Here is an 11,045-nt window from a genome sequence, read left to right as displayed (position 1 = left end):
ATAGGAAACTAAGACTTACATAACAACAACAATAATCTGTACTTGAATAGGGCTTTGTGGTTCATAAAGAACTTGATATATGTATCAACCTGATGAGTCCCATCTCCCCAGGAGGAGAACTTGCATAGTCATGTTACTGATCGGGCTTTAAATATTGGGGCTCCTTCCTAAGGAGTGGTTGACTGAGCCTAGGAAGAATAAACTATTGTCAGAACAGCTGCCTCCCTTAGTGAAATGGCTCACCCATTTTTTCCTCATCCTGGTCTCTTCCTAGCACTTCTTGCTTAAGGATTTCTCTTCCCTCAACCTGCCCCACCCCCACCGAGCAGCAGAAAATGGTAACTTGTAGGAAAAAGAGCATAGCGTTAGGGGAAATGGCCTTTCCCAGGCAAACCTGAGAGGAATCCATGGATCTCAAGTCCCTAGCTGCCTTCTGCCTTTAAGTTTCCCTTTTGGGGGCATAGGTCAGAGGCTAGTGTTCCAGAGAATGGACTTTCCATACAAGTTTGAAAATTCCCCAGAGATCAAGAGTCCTTGAGTCCCAGCATTTGGACAGTGGCCTTGGAGAGGGAGAGCATTTCATTAACAATGTACTTCTCAGAAAAGAAGATAATCCTTCACAAAAGATTTTAGATGAAAGACTAAAACTATGCCATGAGGACCCAAGAGAGATGAACTTTGCCAACCCTCCATGATAGTGCTGTGAGTTGCACCTCCGACAAGACAAAGGTTTAAAGAGAAAAATCACTGCTTTATCCTGGCTGGGAATGGGGGCTGGGGTGTGGGGAAAGATGCATTTTTCCTCATCTTATTATTGATCTTGTTACTTTATTTGGTGCTTTTTTGGCCATTCTGGGGTTGTGAGGGGGAACTAGCATTTGCTTCCTCTTCTGCCTTCCTCTAGTTTCCTCTCCCTCTGTCTCTCCTCCTAATTCCTCCCTCTTTTCCTTTTTAGATCTGGCCTGCAGTTTTTTTTCATCTGCAGAATGAGAGGGTTGTACTAGAGGGTCTGTAAAGCTTCATCCAGCTCTCATGCTCTGGTGGCCTTCTACTTCCTACGGGCTATTTCATAGAGCTGAACCAGAAATGAACTTCAATAAGTGCCTTAGAATGATTCAGAAAACCCAAACTCCCTCACTAGGATGTCTTCCAACCCTATCAAGGGGAATGTCAATGTTCTCTCCTTTAATACCATACAAGTCCCTCAGTCTGGACCAGAGAACCAAAAACCTTTAACACTGGCCTGGGATGAGGATCTAGGGAATTCCCTCTGAATCAAAAAAAAACACCTAAAACAAAAAGAAATCCTAACCATAAAAACAACCTTTGTGGGGATAGATAGGTGGCAAAGTGGATAGAGAACTGAGGCTGGAGGCAGGAAGATTCATCTTCATGAGTTCAAATCTGACCTCAGATACTTATTAGCTGTGTGACAACAGGCAAGTCACTTAACCCTATTTGCCTCAGTTTCCTCATCTGTAAAATGAGCTGGAGAAGGAAATGGCAAACCATTCCAGTATCTTTGCCAAGAAAACTCCAAATGGGGTCACAAAGAGTCAGACAGAACTGAAACCCCCCCCCCCAAAAAAAACCCAAATCAATCATTTTGTGAATTGTCTCTCACTCATTCTCTCTTTTTCTTTCTCTTAGGTAGGATGGGGGTAAATAAACATTTAAAGTCTTCCCTTCCACTCAAAAAGCAAAGGTGACCACAGATGAGTACCTTGAAGTTTTCTTAATTTAGAAGAAAAATAATGGAGAATGAAAGGAAAAGGGAGAAAATGCAGTACGTATGGGCTTCTACACATAGAAGAGAAATAGAAGTCTCTAAACAGATTCTAGAGCTACAGAACCTAAAAAAGATGGAGTGAAACAATCTTCTGGTTTAAGATAACCTAGAAGGACTTCAGTAAAGGTCTGTCTCACTTGGGAAAAAGTGAAGCGCAATACAGAGGGTGTCTAGGTAAGCCAGGAGAAGTCTCTTAGCCACAGCACAGATCAGCAGCTAACCACAGTGCACAGATCATCAGCTGAGGACCCTCAGTCCTAGCTCAGCAGGTTAGTGGTACAGCAGGCCAGTTGTGAGGCCCTCAGTCCCAATGCAGAAGGCAATCTGCTAGCTGGGGTATCTACTACACAATAGGTATAACTAGGGCAGGTCACCCAAGTGCAGTGAACAAGCCTTAAGTGACTGAAGCCTCAGAACAGAAATAAAGTGATCAGGCCCTTGGCCCCCAGGAAAAGAAGCTTGAGATAGTGCCTCCTATAATTCAGGAGCAGAGCACAACATTAAAAGACACAAAATGGGCTAAAATATGAATAAGAAATAGAAATGAACCCTCACCATTGAAAGATACTATGGCAACAGGTAAGACCAAAACACAAACTCAGAAGAGGACAACAATGTCAAAATGCCTACATGCAAAACCTCAAAGGGGAAGCTGAATTGGTCTTAAAACAAAAAAAGCTCTTGTGGAAGACCTCAAAAAGGATTTTATTAATCAAATAAGATAAGTAGAAGAAAAATTAGGAAAAGAAAAGAGAGTTATGCAAGAGAGAGTCAATAGCTTGGAAAATGAAAACAACTTAAAAATACAATTGGTCAAATGAAAAAGGAGGTACTAAAGCTAACTGGGGAAAATAATTGCTTAAGAATCAGAACTGGGCAGATGGAAGCTAATGACTCAATGAGAAGCAGTCAGGAAGCAGTAAAGCAGAATCAAAAGAAAACATAAAGAACCTCATTAGAAAAACAAGAGACCTGGAAAATAGATCCAGGAGGGACAATTAAAGAATTATTGAGTACCTGAGGTACCTGAGGCACATGATCAAAAAAAGAGCCTGGACAGCATATTTCAGGAAATTATCAAGAACTGCCCCAATGTCTTAGAATCAGAGAAAAAATAGTCATTGATGAAATAATTCACCAATCACCTGCTGAAAGAGACCCCAAAAGGAAAAACTCTAAGGAATATTGTAGCCAAATTCCAGAATTATCAAGTGATGAAGAAAATACTATAAGCAGTTAGAATGAAACAATTTGAATATCAAGGAGCCACAATCAGGATTACATAGGACCTGTCAGTTTCAATATTAAAGGATCAGAGGGCTTGAAACATGATATTCTGGAGGACAAAGGAGCTTGGATTTCAACCAAGAATCTACTACTCAGAAAAATTGTTCATAATCTTTCAAGGGAAAAGATGGACATTCAATGAAATAGGGGACATTAAAACTTTCCTGATGAAAAGACCAGAGCTGAACAGAAAATTCAATCTTCATATATAAGACTCAAGAGAAGCATTAAGACAGGAAAAACAGGAAAAAAATGTTATTCAATAAGGTTAAAATGTTTACATCCCTACATAGGAAGAAGATACTCATAACTCTCAAGAAATGTACCTCTATTAAGTCAGATAGAAGTAGTATACGTAGACAGAAGGTGTGGGTATAAGTTGATTTTGATGTGATGATATAAAAAAAACCTTAAGGTGTGACAAAAAAAGGATTGTACTGGTAGAAGAGGAAAGGGGAGGCAGACCGGAGTAAATCACATTACATGAAGAGATGAAAAAGACCTATTACAACAGAGGAAAAGAAGGGAGGGGTGAGTATTATTACAGCCTTACTCTCATTGGATTTGACTCAAAGAGGGGAAAACATACAGACTTGGTTGGGTATAGAAATTTATCTTACTCTATAAGGAAGTAAGACAGGAAAGGGGAAAAAAGGGTGGGAAGTGATAGAAGGGAGGGCAGAAGTAGGAGGAAAAAAGGGAGAGAAAAGGGAGGTGGATTGATAGAAGGAAGGGCAAATTGAGGGAAGTGGTGGCCAAAAGCAAAACACTGGTGAGAAGGGAAAGGGCAAAAGAAGAGAGAAAAGTATAAATAAGGGGGAAAATAGGATGGAGAGAAATACACAGTTTGTGATCATAACTGTGAATGTGAATATGATGAACTCCCCATAAAAAAAAAAAGGAATTTATCTCACATTGGAAAAACTAATTAAATGAACATCTACTGTCTAGACTGTTATATGCAGTTGAATGGACTACTCATAGATTTAGTTCATCAGTAAAAATATCTTGTTCAGACACTGTTCATGGACGATAAGTTTGGTCCCAAACTGAGTATGTTTCCAAATCTTTAAAAAAGAAGAGAAATAATAATACCAGTTGGCAAGGCCTAAAAGAATTATCTGAACATGGGTGGTCTGTCTTCCTCATTGCCTCCTATTATTTAGTACTATTTAGATTTTACTTCTGACATCACCCACTATTGGTATGTCAGTATATTCACTTTACATAGTTAAATATGTGACATATTTTTCTAATTTTAAAAAGTTTCAAGAATCACCTCATAAAGTAGCATGTAGAACATTACTGCTTGGTTATGGTTTTCTAGTTTCTGTTCTACACTATCAATTGTTCTCTCAAGTTTACCATTAGTAGCTCCAAATTCATTCTTTCTTCTCCCTTCAATTCTTTTATTAGTGTAAGGAGATCTCAGATGAGGTACTAATAAAAATAGTAATAAAAATAAAATACATTTTTAAATCTAGCTCTCAAACCCCAAAATATCTTACAAAATATAGCTCTAGACATTTGACTTTTGTCTTGACTCTGGACTTTGATAACTCTGGAGGAGAGAGGGAGGCTGGCAAATTTGCAAAGTTCTGACTCACTTTAATCCAATTCGTGCACAAGTCAAGACATCACCCTTGTGATGTCATTGGTTCTTTTCAACAAAGGATGAACAACAGCCAGTAAGGAACACATGATCTCAAGGATCACAAGTTAGGCAGTTTATTATTTATAGGCATGTAAACATGTGGCTCCCCAGCCCTTTAGTTCCACAGGCAAGCATGGGCTTTGGCTCTAGCCTTTTATAAGATTCATACCCCAAGTGAGAGCCCAGAAGCCTGTGTCTCTGTCCTTATATCCAATTGTAGTTCTTGGGCAGATTCTCAAGGACCAAGTGGAAGGATGACATTAAGGGCAATCAATCAGTGAGCAGGTGAAATCTTCTATTATGGACCACGAGATCATTGTGATTAGGAAAGTTTAATAAATTGATTAAGGTAAGGAAAGCCTTGCATACCTTGCCTATATGGCTTATATGAAGCTACCTAACCAGTTACTGAGTACATAGGAACTTCTAATACATGGGCAGATCAACCAGGGGTCAAATATGGAATCACTTCTGTCAGCCAGGGCCTAGCAATAGGACAATCCTCACAATTAGGCCTTCCAGACACTCTTGGGCCCCTTGTGTCTGAATATTTTATTCTTATTTTCTTTTCTGGAATTCTCTTTGTAGCTATCACCGAATTATTTGCTTCTTCTAGAGTTTTGTCTTAAGATTCTTTTATGCCATGTTATTTCAATGCATTAATAGCTCTTCTTTGCTTGCTTGGTTCCTCAGTCTTTCTACTGTTTTGTTTTTGTTTTCTGTAAGGACTTCCCTTTAGGACTATCTCTTTGTTGGGGGCAGCTAGGTGGCACAGTGGATAAAGCACCAACCCTGGATTCAGGAGGACCTGAGTTCAAATACAGACTCAGCCACTTGACATTGACTAGCTGTGTGACCCTGGGCAAGTCACTTAACCCTCACTGCCCCGCATCTCTTTATTTCCCTCTTTTATTTGTCAGTTCATCTGATGCATTTGGTGGGAACACGACATCAAACCACACCTACTGATCAAGTCCTGATAGCTTTGTCCCCCTGTAGTCACTGAAGCCACATGGAGCCTGGATTGCTGAGCCTAGTTTAGGAGTCGTGCATAAGTTGTGCCTAGGTTATAGTGGAAAAGAGAGTGGGGAGCCGGCAGAACAATACCCAGATGTTTATTTCTGTGGAAAATAAGTCATATAACACATTCTTTCATTTTTCCTCTTCTAGTTGTTATTTTTTGTGGCTTTACCTGGTGCATTTCTTGCTGTTTTGAGGTAGAGAGGAGAAGTTGGGGGATAGCAGAGCTTTACACTCATCCCTCTATTTTGCCACTTCAATTGATCTGTGAGTTCTACTTTGTATGTGAGAATCATAAACTATATTTGTCTTTTCATCCTGTTGATTCTTATCCATTTCCTTTTATAAATCCTTCATAAAAGCACATAAATCCTTCATAAACATTTCAGTGCCCGGCACATAACAGGTCCTTAATAAATACTTTTTATTTGGTTGATTGACTTGATACAATATCCTGAAGGATGGGAAGGCAACATAGCTCAGCAGAAATAGCACTGCCTCTCAAGTTAGAGGATCCTGGGTTCAGATCTCAACTCTGATGATTACCATACCTGGGTGACCTTCAGAAAGCCACTTAACCTCTCTCAACCACAGTTTCTTTGTCTGCAAAAATGAAAGAGTTGGACTAGATGGCTTCTCAGGTGCTTTCTAGTTCTACATTTATGATCTTTACTTTAGCTCTTTTAATAATTTTGGGGCATCATTGTATCACTTGCAATTCCAACCGTTACCATTTTTATTGTATGAGCAGCATACCTCCATTTCTGATCATATTTGTCTTGGAAGGCATATTTTATACCATTTTTTTTTCAGGTGATAATGTACTGTACCAAATTTGCATCCATCTTGCAGTTCTTCTCTGTTGCCTTTTAGGCCAATCACAATTTTGATTCTTCACTGCTCATAGTGTTCCATAGTTCACAGCCACATAGCATCAGTGGGAGAATAATAGTATTTTTAAAATGAGTTTTTGTATTCAGGAATAGTCTGGCATCATTGAAAGTATCACATAACTTCCCAAATGCAGCCCAGCCCCTCTCTCTTCCTCCTGTTCCAACTCTAAGCCCAACTCATTGTCCACTTGTAGTGCCTGTCTAAGATATATGCACAACATATACATATGGTGGCTAGGAGTCAATGATAAGTTCAATCAATCAGTAAGCATTTGTTGAGCACCTACTGCATGTCAAGCACTGTGCTAGACAGTAGAGATATGAAGACAAATATAAAAACAGTCCCTCCCCTTACAGAGCTTACAGTCTAGTGTATGAGAAGTAAATACAAAATACATACCAATTAGGGGGCAGCTAAGTGGCACAGTGGATAAAGCACTGACCCTGGATTCAGGAGGACCTGAGTTCAAATCCTGCCTCAGACACTTGACACTTACTAGCTGTGTGACCATGGGCAAATCACTTAACCATCATTGCCCTTCAAAAACAAAAACAACAAAAAGTACATACCAGTTAAATACAAGATATTTGGATGGCAGCAAAGGAGAGTTGGGGAGATTCATTAGCAGCTTGGAAGATTAGGAAAGAGAAAATGAGGAAGTGGAGTTCAGGTATTTAGATGTGGATTTCATGATGGTGTGATATCACTGTGGAATTACTTTGTAGGTAGTTTCAAATGGGCAACAGGAGCTTAGGGGAAAAGATAGGACTGGTGATATATATTTAGAAGCTATTCACATAAGAGTTTTTAAAGGAATGCATGGGACTCTACCTAACGCTGTGACTATCCAAGGGACTTCATGCTTCTCTTCCTTATTTGTTTCAGGGACCCAGTATTATTCTGTTTTGCTTCTACCATTGTGACTAACTCTGAGACAATTCCCCCACGACACCAATTTCCTTATTGTACCCCTGGGTTTTGAATGCCACTCTCCATTCCTTTTTTCCCCTTTATGAGCCTCAAGTCAAAAAAATAAATAATTTATTTACAAAAGATGAGGAAAGTTCACAAAATATAATGATACAAGAAATCAGAATGCTTTGTAGTTGACCAAAAAGTAACAACTGACCAGTGGCACACTTAACAAATTAAATTAGTGTCATCTCAGACCCCATGTTTGAGAATGGGCTGACTAGCCCTCCTCATCTCTGCCCTGAGACTAAGCTACCACTTTTGGCTGGGAAAAACAAACTATGACTCTTTTTTCCTAAACCTCCTGCCAACTTTCTCATTTCCAAAATACATTGCATTGGCCTTTAGTTCTGCCCTTTTTCCTGGAGCAGAAATGGCAACCTCTCCCATCCCCTTCAGATGTTTCACTTCATCCTTAAGTTAATGAAGGAATCCTCTGCCTACATTTCAGGGAAGAAATATTTTATGTGTCTATCATCTGGAGTTATACAATTGCTCCACCCAAAATATAGTAGAATTTTCAATTCCTTATGGATTGATAGTTGAAATATAGGGAGTATATGAGCCCTCTCAGGGAAATAATGTCTCATTTCTCACAAATTTCAAGGATCTGTGATTCTGTTACTATGGGTACTTTCTCCAGTAACAAAAGTTACAACCCCTCTAAAACTTAGTAAACCATCTTCAAAAGGTGCTTTGGCCAAAAATTTCACTTCCCTTAGTGGCCAACCTGGAAATGAGCTGATCAGGGGCATTCTGAAGAAGTCATATATACATTTCACAATTTGTTGTGCATGTGTTCACTTTCTAGCTTGGTATAACCTCTCAGAATTTATGTTTCACTAGCATAGTCTTTGGGAAACCCGGGTCCTTCCCACATCACGATGGAGCCTTAGAGGGAAACCTTAGTAAAGAGAGAGAATAAAAGAGGATTGAGGAATGAGCCTTGGAAAAATGCTCCCATTTAGAACCTTAGAGGAGGCAGAGGAGCTACAGCAAGAGAGTAGGAGGAGTCAGAGAGGTAGGAGGAGAATCAAGTATCACATCATGAAAACCAAAGGCATCAGCCTGAAAAGGGAGACAGCCTACGCTATCACATTCTAGAGACAGGTTGAGGGAAATGAGTACTGAGAAAAGATATAGCATCCAGGAGATCAATGGAAACCTTCTAAATGTAATTTTTATAGCACGGAGGCACAGAAATAAAATTGCATGGAAATTAATGCATTTAGTGAAAAAGGGAAGCAGCAAGTTGTATATCAATCATTCAAGAAGTTTGGCAGTGGAATAAGTGGAAAAAACAGAACAGGGGTCAAAGGGAGAAATCAGGTGAACGAAGATGTTTCAAAGACTGGGAAAACCAGTGCATATTTATAGGCAGGGGGAAAGGAGTCAGAGAAGATAGAGACAGAGACAAAAAGACAGAAAGAGACAGCTACAGGAAGAAGCAGAGAAAGAGAGAGACAGAGAGAAAAAGATAGAGAGCATAATTAAAGGAAGAATTGCAAAAGACCTAGGAAGAAGTGGTATTAAAGGTTAGGGTTAATAGACTGCTTAGCCTTGGAAAGGAGGAGAGATATTTCTCCTGATACAGGAGGAAAGGAAAAGAAGATAGGTATAGGTACACATGTTTAAAGGTGAAGGAAAGGAAGAAGATTAAAAAAAAGATTGTACCTGAGATGACACTAAAGAGATATAATCATTGAGTATTCAGCTGACTTGGATTCTGTTTGCACTCACTAATTCTGAGAATCAGCACTAAGTTGGGCCATATGGGCAGTGTACCAGTCAGCAGAGCCCATTTACCTAATGACTGGTAGTCTAAGATGCAGAGGGTGGATTCCAACCATTGATGGTCTGAGATTATCCAGGGCACTAGCACAGAGTCTTAGTGGTATGTTCAATCATCAAGCAAGACCATAGTTCACAAAGAATATAACATATGCAATGGTGAGAAATCTATCTGGCTTCACTCTTGATGTGAGTTCTATGCATCCTAACCAAATTAGTGGGGTTCTTTTAAAATTTAGATGTTTTTTTTTTCCTGAAAGGTAAGCTCCTATTTTAGTCCTGTTGCTCTACATACACTGTCAAGTATATGCTGTCCTTTGGCTGTATTGTTGGTTTAGTAAAGTCACTGGTTGTTCAGTGGTCTACAATGAGTCTTGGCTCATAGATTCTTTTTTTAATTATAAAAGTATTTTATTATTTTTCAGTTACATGTAAAGATAGTTTTGAACATTTGTTTTTATAAGATTTCTAGTTTCAAATTTTTTCCCTCCTCCCCTCCCTCCCCCCTCCCCAAGGCAGCAAGTAATCTGATATAGGTTATATATACAATAACATTAAACATATTTCTGCATTAGTCATGTTATAAGAGAAGAATCAGAGCAAAAAGGAAAAACAAAAGCACCCAAAACAAAAGAAATAGTATGGTTCAATCTGCATCCATATTCCGCAGTCCTTTTTTTCTGGATTTTTCCATCATGAGTCCTTTGGAACTATCTTGTACCATTGTATTGCTGAAAAGAATCAAGTCTATCACAGTTGATCAACACATAATGTTGATGATACTGTGTACAATGTTCTCCTGGTTCTGCTCATCACACTCAGCATCAATTCATGCAAGTCCTTCCAGGTTTCTCTGAAATCCACCTACTCATTGTTTCTTACAGCACAATAGAATTCCATTACATTCATATACCACAACTTGTTCAGGCATTCCCCAATTGATGGGCAGCCCCTCAATTTCCAATTCCCTGCCACCACAAAAAGAGCAGCTATAAATATTTTTATACATGTGGGTCCTTTTCCCTTTTTTATGATCTCTTTGGGAAAAAGACCTAATAGTGGTATTGCTGGGTCAAAGGGTATGCACAGGTTTATAGCCCTTTGGGCATAGTTGCAAATTGCTCTCCAGAATGGTTGGATCAGTTCACAGCTCCACCAACAATGAATTAGTGTTCCAATTTTCCCACAGCTTCTCCAACATTTATTATTTTCCTTTTTTGTCATATTAGCCAATCTGATAGGTGTCAGGTGGTACCTCAGAGTTGTTTTAATTTGCATTTCTCTAATCAATAGTGATTTAGAGCATTTTTCATATGGCAATAGATAGCTTTGATTTCTTCATCAGAAAACTGCCTGTTCATATCCTTTGACCATTTCTCAATTGGGGAATGACTTGCATTCTTATAAATTTGATTTAGTTCCCAGTACATTTTAGAAATGAGGCCTTTATCAGAAGTACTGGCTATAAAAATTGTTTCCCAGCTTTCTGCTTCCCTTCTAATTTTGGATGCATTGATTCTGTTTGTACAAAACCTTTATATTTAATGTAATCGAAGTCATCCATTTTGCATTTCATAATATCCTCTATCTCTTGTTTGGTCATAAACTGTTCTCCTTTCCAAAGATCTGAGAGGTAAA

General features: G+C 39.0%; 1 pseudogene; it reads right to left on the bottom strand.

The window, feature by feature from the left end:
* Positions 1-1,117: 1,117 nt before the first annotated feature.
* LOC122737846 lies at positions 1,118-1,197 on the bottom strand (annotated as a pseudogene).
* Between the last annotated feature and the right edge of the window lie 9,848 nt (positions 1,198-11,045).

The sequence above is a fragment of the Dromiciops gliroides genome, chromosome 1 (genome assembly GCF_019393635.1).
Source record: "Dromiciops gliroides isolate mDroGli1 chromosome 1, mDroGli1.pri, whole genome shotgun sequence".
Taxonomy (NCBI): domain Eukaryota; kingdom Metazoa; phylum Chordata; class Mammalia; order Microbiotheria; family Microbiotheriidae; genus Dromiciops; species Dromiciops gliroides.
The sequence above is the reverse complement of the archived record's forward strand: the minus strand, read 5'-3'. Positions and strand labels throughout refer to the sequence as shown.